Below are 12,489 nucleotides of genomic sequence, written 5' to 3' on the forward strand. Positions count from 1 at the left end.
CTATTTTCTTTATTATTGGACTTTCATGTTTCCTCTTACTCAAGGCCAATCATCATGCTGTTGTTAAGGCTATCTATTTAGGTGTGATCTGTTCATCACTTCTCACATTGAATACCCGGTTCAATTATGGCTTTAAACTGGAAGTGCAGTACTGTACTGTTATGGGCCTGTGTTTGATTTTGCAGTAAAGGCTGTGTACTGTAGCTGACATACTGAGCGTGACCGTGAGACCGCGATGAGTGAGTTCAGGCTCTGGGTGAACGATATGGAAGTTACTCCAGAGACGCACAAACAGGGAGGGCAATCGATAACTGCAAGGTTAAAAAGTGTGTGTGTGTCTGTGTGTGTCTGTGTGTGTCTGTGTGTGTCTGTGTGTGTCTGTGTGTGTGTGTTTACTACTCAGGGTTCAGGTCAGGTGGGCACACTGCCCCTGAGCAGCATAATTCTGACTTTAGCTGTCTTTTGATGTTAAGCATGCTAGACCTATTGATGTTGATCTGTACAGATAAGAATACATTCATATGCATTCTGTTAACATATGGACTTTCACTTTACACAGCCGAGAGCTTCTGCACAGTAATGTGTTTCTTAATTGATCTTGCCATATTGGCCTTTGATAAGCACTGATCTTGCATACGATTGCAATATGTAAATGAGCCCTCAAGCCAATTCCAATGTAATCCCCTGTGTTCTGCAGAGAATTAGCCTTTGCCTTCCTTGACAGTTGCCCAAGTTGTCAGTAACATAGTTAGAAGTCCAAAGTATGTGACTTAGTAGATTGTCCGGTGCGTCGCTAACACTGGTAGAGAAAGAGAAAGAGCTGGAAAGCAAGAAATGGAGGTCAAGGCCCATCATCAAGTGTGGAATGTGAGGAACCTAGCCTAATCCCTTGCTGTGGGCTGAAACAGGCCGAAGAACAGCATTCTTTAAATGGGGAGAATTTTCTAGTCCTTGGACCGGTCGTCCTAAAGGAACGTCACCACAAGGATCACCAGTCATACAGTAATGCACCTGAGGTGAAGCATTCTCTGAAACTAATAGTGTGCCAGAATGCTGTGGGAGATGTTGGGGAAAGGTAAATGACACACAGGCACACTAACAGATGACTCAGTAAGCTGGGGTCACCTAGCGACACACACACTGGCTTGTATACTAATCTTAAAAAAAAAAAAAAGGCAGGCAAACTGATCACATGAGAGATAAACATAGACTTTATCACCTCAGGGATCAAAGCTGCTTTAGTCTCAAGGTTACTCCACCACTGTTGCCTAGCATAGAGTGCAACGGCCAGGAGCGAGGCCGCTTCAACTGAGAAGGCTTGGGCTAATCTGTCCTGTTGTTCAGAAGAAGTCCACACAGACTACCCAGAGCATTGTCCCAGTTTGGGGTGTAAAAATGCACCAGTACATCATTCTGCATCCTGTTGAGTAGAGGTGTGAGACAATATCGATATATCCAACAGGCCTGTCACGATAATAACGTTACTGTACCTCAATAGTTTTTGCTGACCTCAGTATTGTCCATTGTCATGGAGTCATGTTGTCCTGTTCTCTCGTCTGCTCTCTGTCGGAGAGGAGAACAAATCTGAGCAGGTAGCGACGTCTATCTTCTATCATGTAGAAAAAGAGCAGTGCATGCAGTGACCAGTGCATCAATAATGGCGCCGAGCGGATTGCGACAGGCACAGGTAGGCTCACGTGAACCACAGAGTTCACAAGTGCTGTAGTTGTTCACACCGTTTCGTCAAGCGATATACAGACATTTGCAGCTTGTAACTCAAAGCAAGAATAACGGAAATTGCTTTTGCCTCATGATGTGTGTGTGTGTCTGGTGTGTCTGTTGTACAACATGTGTTGCAGAACGGTTCTGCACTGCGCCTGGCCTCATGCAGGACTGCAGAAACGCTCTGTTACGATAGTAAATAGGTCAAACTCAGGACTCTAGGTCAAAATCAGCCAAAACTACATACACTATCCTGATGCACACTGAGAGAACCTCTCTCAGCAAACACCCCTAATGGCTTAAATGGCAATTAGTCTGTCTTTATATGACCATGCCAATGTCAAGACAGGAAAGTTGTCTCCACCCCCCCCCCCCCCCCCCCACCCCACCTCCCTTAAAAATCGAGTTCTGTTCTGAGCAGTGAGTTTTTTTGATCCGATGAGAGCTCATTAGCGTGAATGAGCCGGTGTGTTGACTTACTGGTTTTATTTATTTATGTAGGACATTTAAACCTTTTTGTTTTATATTCTAATTTCAAGGTCTGACTATTCTCTGCTCTCTATGAGGGTACACTTGCATAATTATGCTATCATGATAATTACTATGTCAGTGGCATAAAGTTATTTTAAAATGACAATAATATGGTTTATCGTAATTATTTCAGAGACAATTTTCATCCCAAAGAAGTTATCATGACGGACTTAATATGAGAGTATTGTAATATTATGCTTTGTAATATTGTATCAACTCTCTGATACCAGTGTAAAAATATTGTAATACATGGGCCCTAAGCCCTTTCACACAGAGTCAGACGAAACAAGCATCATATTTTGAGCACGAAGTCCGAAACTGACAGACTTTGCCGCTGTGTACATTTAAAATGATGCTGACCAATCAGAGCGCTGTTGTCATGGTTGCAGACCGAACAAATGAGCAGCTCATGTTGTTCGTGGCACAACACAAAATCTTATATAACGAGCAACTCGCAGACTATACAAATGCAGAGGTTAAAGAAAATACATGAAGGAGCAGAGCTGAAAGGCAGGGGAATGAAGTTGAGTACTTTATGCTGTCTGTAACTGGCAGAGTGGAAATTTGAGAGCTATAGGGGTTCTAACCCCGATTACAGTGCACAGAAGGAATAAAACGCGTCTGATTTGGTGTGAAGGTTCCACTGCTTTAAAAATCGCATCCGGAAAAAAATCTTACTTTGTGTGAATAGGGCTTTACCCTCTCTGGTAGCCTTGACTTGAGTGCTGGCTGAGATGCCAGGTTTAACAGCAGCAGTTCAGCAGCAACATCCGTGTTGGAGCGTTCTCAGCCATTCTCAGCTCAGCCATATCTGCACCAATGTGGCTCTCATTCACTGCTCTTGTTTGGAGCATATGAGCTGATGGGGATGAAATGCACAGTTATGGTGACCTTTTCATTGATAGGTGGGATAGCTGTAACGTGATGTGTGGACATCTGTTTTCTTCAGTGATTCCATGTCTTCGGTTTTGGTCTTGTTGTAGAGTGTGGTGATCACTGGGTCAGTAAAATGTCTTTGCGACGGAAAGGAACACAGCATAACGCAAAAAACTGGCTCAAGGCGACTGAAATATGGACACAAATCCTTGGCAATAAAAGTTGGGTGGAAGCTTTGTCGTGGTTTTGCTCAATTCTCTCCTTCGTTTAGCAGCAATGAAGAATGGCTCTGGTTTGCAGCAACTACAAATGGTCAGAGTTCTTCCATATGCTTGCTTTTATTATAGAGGATGCCGGTCAGATTTCTCACTTATCCTTGTTGTGTCCACAGATTGACCAGGCTCTGCACTTTCCAGTTTTTTCTTTTACATTCTGTCAACATTCTGTTTAATTAAAAATCAATTTTTGACATTTGTGAAATGATACAGAATCATCCACGTCCGCATCAAGACGAATCTAAGAATCTAGTTTATCTGCAAAGATTCGTCAGACAGTGGTTCATTTTGTGTAGTGTTGAAACCCCAATTGCTAGATAGTCTTCAGATCCCACTGTTTTACTGCATAAAAATGACCTTTTTCCTAAAAAAATACTATAATAATTATTTATATTATAAATAAATAAGTATATATTGCTTCTGGTACAATATTGGAGCTAATTGACAGCCCCAGTTTTGAGGACAACAGATCAATATTTGCTCTTTTCTTCTGAATTTGATTCCCTATGATTTACTAATCAGATCATTCAGAGGTTAGAGATTTCCATCTCTAGTGGTGGTCTAGTCCCATGAGTCTTGAATGCAGAAGTATAAACTTTAGCGACTGATGCCGAACAGCTTCTATCAAGCCGACAGCAATTGAGTTATGAATATGGGTTGTATTTCCTCTGTGCATTCCAGCGAGTGCATACAGCCCATATATAGACAAAATTTGGCAACCCGCGTGTGCTTGGAGTGCAACATTTGAGAGACCAGGATATCTGGTGTCAAGCCATGGAGTGGGAATGGCACATCAACTTCCGTGCCGTAGACAAAAGGCTTGCAGTGCATGGTTTCATTGACAGACATGCTAGCAACCTCAGCGAATACTGTCCTTTTCAGCTTGTGTGGAAGCAGCCTGTCAGAAGCAGCGGCATTCTTCTGACCTTCTGCAGGCACAGGTTCATGAATAAGGAAGTACAGACGCATGGGCCAGGGGGTTTATCTAAGCCATGACGAGAAAGTATGCAGATGGGTTTGTGTCCTCACAGGAAGCTGCCGGATACATGAGAAGGATTTCGGGTGTGCTGATGCAAGATTTCTCCCAATTCACCTTGAGGACTAATCACATTATGTGTTCTATCAGCACACTCCAGTAAAGCCCGGCTGGCAATTAGCCAGTCGCTGATGAAATGATACGCACCTGAATGTCCGGATGTGGAAGAGGCACTTGTGTGGTCTCGCTAGTTGATTATGTGTTTATCAAGATCACAGTTTCTGAAACGACCCTGAAAAATGGCCTGTGCCGTTGACTGATGAAAGAGTTAGCGTGCTGAAGGAGGAAGTGTCTTGATGAATGCAGCAAAAGCCGGACTGCAGTCTTTCCTGGGTGGAAATAAGCAGCTGGGATAAGGAGGTCCTTCCTTTTTAGAAGAGAAAATTAAGGCAATTGCTCCTTTTACCTGTCATGAATACATTTCCCCCTGAAAGTCGATGCTGTTTTCTCATAGAGAATAATCTTACTGAACATCCTCAGCATAAGGCTGATGCTTTGCTACCTTTCACGTGGACTGCATGAAATAAATGGTGATTGTACTGCTCTATGCTTTGCAGTATATTGAGAACAGATAGGTGATGCTTTATGTGATGGGAAAGATTGGCCGTTGCATTTGTCTCGAGAGAAAGCCCCCCCAGCATGTTGGGTGATCACCACCCAGTCTCATCCCCAGTCTCATCCCCAGTCTCATCCCACACTTGTCTCTCAAAATAATTGACAGTTTTCCTGCCCCAGTTTTGAGGACAACAGATCAATAATTGCTCTTTTCTTCTAAATTTGATTCCCTATGATTTACTAATCAGATCATTCAGAGGTTAGAGATTTCCATCTCTAGTGGTGGTCTAGTCCCATGAGTCTTGAAAGCAGAAGTATAAACTTTAGCGAATGATGCCGAACAGCTTCCTTCAAGCCAACAGCAATTGAGTATGAATATGGGTTGTCTCGGTAGCTCAGCAGTTAGTCCATAGTAGCTAGCGAAGCAAAGGCTAGCTTAGCGAGTAGGCTACCGATCCTTTCAACAGCATTGGCTTGATCTGAGTCATTATTGTCTACGGGGTTATCGGTGGGCTTTCAGTCAGTCATACTGACATAAATTTGCTCTGTGATGACCAGATTGTTATCCTGCTATGCTAGGGCTGTAATTGTCTATGACCCTGTGAGTAAACTGAACTTTATATTTGATTGTTTTTACAAGATGAGATTTGCATGGAAGCCACGTAAACGCAGAATCATCTGTGCTACTTGCGCAACTTGGGGTATTCTCCATCCCCGGTGTGACAGTTTGGGGGGAAAAAATTGGAACCCACTCAACCTCACTGTCCACACTGAGTGGGCCCCACTCAGATTGCACAGTGGCTTTGTTGCTAACTGATCTGCTTAACTCCAGTTGATGTTTATCAGGTCTAAAAAAACTGTGCACAGACAAAATATCATGTTGGTACATCATACAGTTGTGTAGAATTGTCCTTTGCTGTTTTTAAATGTGTTCCATTTAGCCTTCTAACACTAGTCCTGTCACCATAAGCTTTAGCCCTTATCGGTTAGCAGGATATCTGTTTGTTATCCGGTATCCAGATATCAGAATTGTTCAGAATGTACGTCCCTAGTTCAAATTGTGGTCATCTACGTGCAAACTGTTGTGCAGCCAAAGGTGGCCTAATGAGTGACCAGAGAGAACGGCTCGCTATTGATCGGTTAACTGTGGGTGATGTGTGGTGCTCTTTTGTGGGAACTGGGATTGCTTTGGAATTGAGCATCCTGACCAACCTCAGGTGAGGAATTAAGACGTATATTATATAATATTTGAAATCAGTGTTGCTTATCAGATCACACATTGAAAAAACGTTGCTTTTGGCAGTATCTTCACAAGTTCTACATCACATGGATGTTTAATTTCCGTACGCTCCCATAGTGGTTAAAGAAATGTAGCTCTCTTTCCTCACTTAAGTTTTTTTTTTAAGTATTGTCGAGCACAGCTCTGTGAAGCACAGCAGCCTGCTTTAGTGAATAAAATATGCTGATACTCATTTACATACCTTACTCTGACAGCAGTTCCTTTTTAGTGCTGCTAAAGGAGTGCACAGAACCAGACTGAATAAGCCTGTGTGAGCAGCTGGAGAGGAGTTGGAGTTGAGGCTTGGGCTTGGTTTATTGGGAGAAGCAGGCCGAGAACTGGGGAGCTGGCTGTATTCTTGCTGTGGGCAGGGGAGAGGGGGGAAGTTTTGCCTCGGGACATGGGAAGCCAAGTTCATTCCAAGTTCCTGAACTATTTATTGGCTACTCCCCACCTTCCCATTCTTTCTCTCTTTTTGCTTCCCTCTTCGTCATTGCTTTGTCATTTTCTCCAGAATTCCATGCAGGTGGACAGTTCTGTCTTAGCAGTCCTCTCCGTTGTCTCTGTCGCATGATGGTGCACCACTCTTCTTTTTTTGATTCCTTTAGTTTCTCCTTCTCCTGCCCTCCTTTGCCATTCCCTTTCTCCAGTGGGCTGTGTGTTTTCTCCCCTGCCTGGAATGGAATGCAGGGGGAGAGGGAAGCAGATACAGACCAGCATACTAAACCACTCCTCTCAGTCTGCTGCACACACAGTGGAGGCCTTCTGTCTCTGTCTACCTATCTGCGTATCTATCTGTTGATCTTTCTGCCTGTGTCTGTCTGTCTGTCTGTCTGTTTGTCTGTCTACCCCTATGTTATTGTATACAGCCACAGTATGACTAGTGAAGTTGGGAACTGGCGTTAAGTGATAGGCCTGGCTCACGGCCGTCATTCCAGTTCATCACTGAAGTGTTTGTCGAGGTTAAATTCAGGGCTCTGTGCTGTCTAGTCAAGTTCTTCCACACAAACCCTGACAGATCATTTCATTTTTTTTTGTTGTACTCATGGTGTTGCCATGTTGAAACAGTTGCCACTAAGTTGGAAACACCAAGTTCTCTAGAATGCTGTTATATGTTGTAGCACCAAAGGTGTTCAGTTCGGTCGGCATTCTTTTGGCATCTTCCTGTCAGACTACCAGATGGTGACGCATGATCCATCTCTTTTTGAAGACACGTTTCCACAGCTCCAGAGCATAATGGCATCGGGCTTTACACCTCTACACCTCTACAGATGATGCTTGCCGTTTTGCATGGTAATCTTAAGCCTGCGTGTTTCTACTTGGCCGTGGAAACTTGATCCATGAAGCGTCTGACGAGCTGTTCGTCTTCTGCTGATGTTGCATCTAGAGGCAAATTAGAACTCACTAGTGAGTGTCGTAACTGAGGACCGATGATCTACGCTGCATGCTTCGGCTCATGTGGCCTACTACTTTGCAAGCTGCACTGTTGCTTCAGTCCAGAATGGTCAGGCAGGCAGGGCTGTACCCAGGTTCTCCTGTATGACCAGATGTGCTGCCAGCATTTCTGTCCTGCAAAAAAGCTTTTTCACTTTTTGTGTCAAAATTCCACAATGAATTGACCAATAGAAATGCTCCAGAATGACTTAATCTTTATACATTGACCTCCATTGAAGGTGAAATGGGGGGTTTCTCTCTCCTGTCCAACAGTCTTTGTGTATTTCCCGTCTCATCACTTCATTTATCAGTTTGTTTACTGAACATGCTGCTAACCTTCATTTTGAGAATGTGAGGAGATGGTGTCGTCATAATGAGACTGGTGTTATTTGGCAGGGTGGAGTATGAGCATTAACTGCATATGGTCTGGCAGGGTAAATGAACGCCACGCCTTAGATGAGCACTAATGTGGTTAGTGTGAGGATGGGGAAATTTGGTCTGTTAAAGCGCTTTTAAATCGTTTGAGTATTTGCTGATTAATCTGTTGTGCCACCGTCACTCTCTGCGCAGAACTGAAGCAAGCTATCCAGTGTGTCCTCTGTCCATATATTTCCTCTGTTATTTACTTTTGGGTCAGAACACATACCTAAATATTTACATTTGCATTTATGGCATTTAGCTGATGATCTTATCCCAGAGTGACTTATTAGCTTGTATTACAGAGGTGGGCCAAAGTAGTGTTAGGAGTCTTGCCCACGGACTCTTATTGGTGTAGTGCAGCACCCAGACCAGGAATCAAACCCCAGTCTTCTACGTGGTGTGGTAGCTCACTGGCAGGAAGTGGTGTTATCTGTTGCGCCACACCAACCACATATATGCTGTAATTGTCTTGCCAGATTGGTTTTGGAAGATGTTGAGATGGTTTTGGTTGCACTTTATTTTAAGGTGAGATAATAGCCTAGCACTTAATGGGTAAATATGTGGTAATCATGGTTAACTGGTGTATATACATAGTACATAGTAAGTAATGTGAAAACTACCAGGTATGTACAGCAGTATTTGGTGCTAAAATGTTGCAATTAGTATACTTCATGAATATGCTAGTGTATTACTGCACATAATAATTAAGTAGTAACTAGTTCTGAATTAGAACTGAATAACTACTACCACTTTTATGCAACGTCTTGCCATTAAATAGGCAGTGCTGAAATATACCTGGCATTTCTCACAGTAGTTACTCTGGAATTACACACTGAACATGCAAAATATGCACCAAATATCTGCTTGTAAGTACTACATAATTACCTATTAAGAGTAATTTACCCCTTAAATACTAGGTACTTACCATACTGCCAAGAGATACCATGCTTTTTGTGCTGTGGTTTGACTGTGAATAAATATTGACTGGAAACAGACTGAATGATCATTATCCCTTTTATTGTAAGCAGGTAGTCCTCTGTGCACCACACCTCAAGAGTTTTTAAACAGAACTAGTTATTGCATTATTTTTTTGGTGATGTTGAGATTGAATATTGAACTGTTTTTGTGGGGATGTTTTGCTTTCACAACTGTAAAAAAGACCCTGTAAAAGATTCTAACCGGTGGTGCTTCTGGCACTATATTTCAAAGCAGGTATTTGTATAATACAGGTCATATTGCCTTGAACAGCAGGGCCATCTGAATCCCAAGCCAGCGTCAGTCTGCTCGCTTTCTTCTCCCTTTTTTTTTTTTTAGATATCCTTGTAAAATGTATGGGAAAAAAAATTGGAATTCAAACTATGTAGGACCCAACTAACCAGCAGCACTTTTCCCTTTGTTTTGGTGTAAATCTAATGTTTAACTTAATTTGATCTTATTTTCAGGAGAAATTCTGAAATATGTTTCCGTCACATCCATTAAAACAGCAGTCTGTTGCTGAGTTAAGAAGTATCTTGAGGTTCTGTTGATTTGAGATGCTGTTTTTTTTTTTGTGTGTGGCTGCTCTTGTGCTTGTAAGGACTTCCAATTGGAAGGTCACTGGGTGCAAGAAATTGTAATCGTGGGCATGTATACATGATGGCAAGACACTGACAGAAGGAGCCACTAATGACTGACTGGTGTGCAGAGTATGTGACTTAATGCTAAAGATGACATCTGCTGTCTTATTACACCTCATGTTTGTGCTCCACAGCCAGCATCCACAGATTTAGGTGAGGATGATATTCTTAACCAGCCAAGTCTGATTTTAAGTTTATGTAGCTAGGTGCCAGCTTGAAGAATTATGTCTAATGTCAGTAAACAGCTTTAGCCTCAGCGTTAAGTGTTATACGGTAATAACCGTTTTTTTATTTTTTTTATTTACAAATGATGTGATGCAACAATTCTTCTTAGAAAAGTAAAACAAATGGCTTCTAAACATGGTGTTTGGTGCAAAGTAGAAGCTGGGAAATATCATAAATTCATAATAAATTCTGTTATGATAATATGCTATTCTAAGCATATCGAGGATATTGTTAGTGCTTAATAAAGACTGATCAGCGGCAGTGCAGCAGATGTTGAATAAAAATCACTGTATTCAGTACGTGAGAGTATCTGAATAGTCGTTATGAAGAATCTGTTGCTACTGATGTATTTAGTCTGTGATTACATTTCTTTAGTATCGTGATAACTATCGCAAAAAAATCCTTTAAATATCGTGATCAAGTATTTTTACCATATCGCCCAGCTCTAGTGCAAAGTAGTAAGAAGTGTTGGTCAGGACTGAAACAATATGCCCTCACTTTATTGCGGTCATAATTGACATCAGTTTCATAGGCCCTAAAATTGAACCATGTGGGACTCCATAAAATCTGATAACCTACACAGTTATACAATAGCGTTTTTTAGTCTTTAGGATTAATATTAGAATCATTAATCCAGGCATTACTGGATTGAGAAGATATCATGGTGTGAAATATGAAGCTGCTATTCTAGAGTATTTACATATGATTTCTAATGTTTCATTCATGCAGTGTTCAAACTACACTTCTGTCTGTAATTCAGCTCTTTTTCTTTTATACTTAACCGATTGAGGTCATTTTACTGTAGAAAAAAAGAACTCCAGTAAGATTGACTTCCATGGTGAAGTGTGTATTATAGCATAGCCTTTGAATAAACCCAGTTTTGAATCACAGGCTCCAGCTTGCATGCAAATGTGCACTTGTTGCTTTATGAATGACCCAGTACCATTTGAATGCCACGTCTATATCAACAGCATTACGTTCTTACAGTATCAGGTTGTCATACTGAAACATAAACACCCTCTTGATCCACCAGTATTGAAGAGCAACACTGAGTGCATCTCCCCAGTCATCTTTTCCAGACTAATGTTGAGAACTGCTTTGCTTTGCTTAATCTGAATCACACTTTCAGTTTGGGTTTTTTAGAGCTTCTTAAAAGACCTTGCTTTCACACTTACTCTGGGAGATTCATACTGGAAGGACGTTTGGACACAGAGATGAACATGATTGATTTGTCATGTATCCTGGAAGCAATCAAGGAGCCAAAACATGTGTAGTATGTGAGGTTTGCTTCCTTAGTTTAGAACTGGTGATGCAAGGCTTACGCTGCTAACAAACATTAGACGGTCACCAATTTCATCTCTGTAAATACACGCCCAAAAACATCTCCATCCCTCTTGAAATGCACTCAGATCTTTGTGCAGATCATTCAGTGTGACTTTAAACACAGTATCACTTGCTCTAGTCTAGAAGCGCAAAAATAAACTTCTCTGCAAAGCATATACGAATGTTGAGAACTGCTTTTCTTTGCTTAATCTTAATCACACTTTCAGTTTTGGTTTGGTTGGGCGAATAGCAGAGTGGTCACCTTACTGACTTGTGTTTAGTAATGTCTAAGCTTATCTCTGAATTATTAGTCTATTCAAACTAGCTGAGGTTTTTCTTGGGTAAATAGCAAAGCACTTTGTAAGTCGCTCTGGATAAGAGCGTCTGCTAAATGCCTTAAATGTAAATGTGTATATATAAAAGCCATACAATTCTGAAGCAAATAAATGAAGATTTTGGAGGGTATATTTATAGAGATAAGATTGGGGACAGTCTAAGTCCATTGTTTGTTAGCAATGTTAGCTTAGCACCTCCTGTTGTAGATCAGAGATGCACATGTCAGTTCTTGAATATGTCTACTAAGGCTGACCAAGACGTCTAACGCCCTTACCTCACTAAAGCTCTGATTGCTGAATGCAATCAAATCCTCAACAACAGTGCTCTAAAAAAATTGTAGAAATCAGTAAGGGTTTTTTTTTTTTTTTTTTTTTTAAACCCTTGATTTCAGAAGAAACAATGAACGAGCAGGTGTCCCAATACTTTTGTCTACATAGTGTAGTCTGAGCTTGGTAGATTTATAACATCTTAACACACACAACATAAAAAAACATCACAAAATGACATTGTCTCGAATTACAAAATATGCATATGCTGGGACTGATGTGAGCTGTGGACCCAAGGCGTATCTGATTGCTGCCCCAGCCAGTAGGTAGAGAAAAGAAGTAGTGAAGTAGACCAAAAATGGCAAAGCTAATCGAATGAAGTGAAGAAGAAAAATGAATTATAGGGAGCAACGAAGCAAGTGAGTGAGAAGCCCAAGCAGGTAGGGATTGACTGAGCAGAGCACTAGTGCTTCAATAGCTATTCCCTCAAACACACAAACAGACAGACTGATGGACAAGCAGGCAGGCGGACAGAGAGGCACTGCCATGGGGAATGGTCATGCTGCTTTGGTCTCTAAATAGGACCTCTGTTTTC

The 12,489-nt window shown here is 41.6% G+C and overlaps 1 protein-coding gene across 1 annotated transcript in view; it reads left to right on the forward strand.

Moving 5' to 3' along the window:
• ldlrad4b (low density lipoprotein receptor class A domain containing 4b) overlaps positions 1 to 12,489 on the forward strand; it is a 78,481-nt gene that overhangs the window by 24,221 nt on the left and 41,771 nt on the right. The window lies entirely within an intron of this gene.

The sequence above is a fragment of the Salminus brasiliensis genome, chromosome 5 (genome assembly GCF_030463535.1).
Source record: "Salminus brasiliensis chromosome 5, fSalBra1.hap2, whole genome shotgun sequence".
NCBI classification, from domain to species: Eukaryota; Metazoa; Chordata; class Actinopteri; order Characiformes; family Bryconidae; genus Salminus; species Salminus brasiliensis.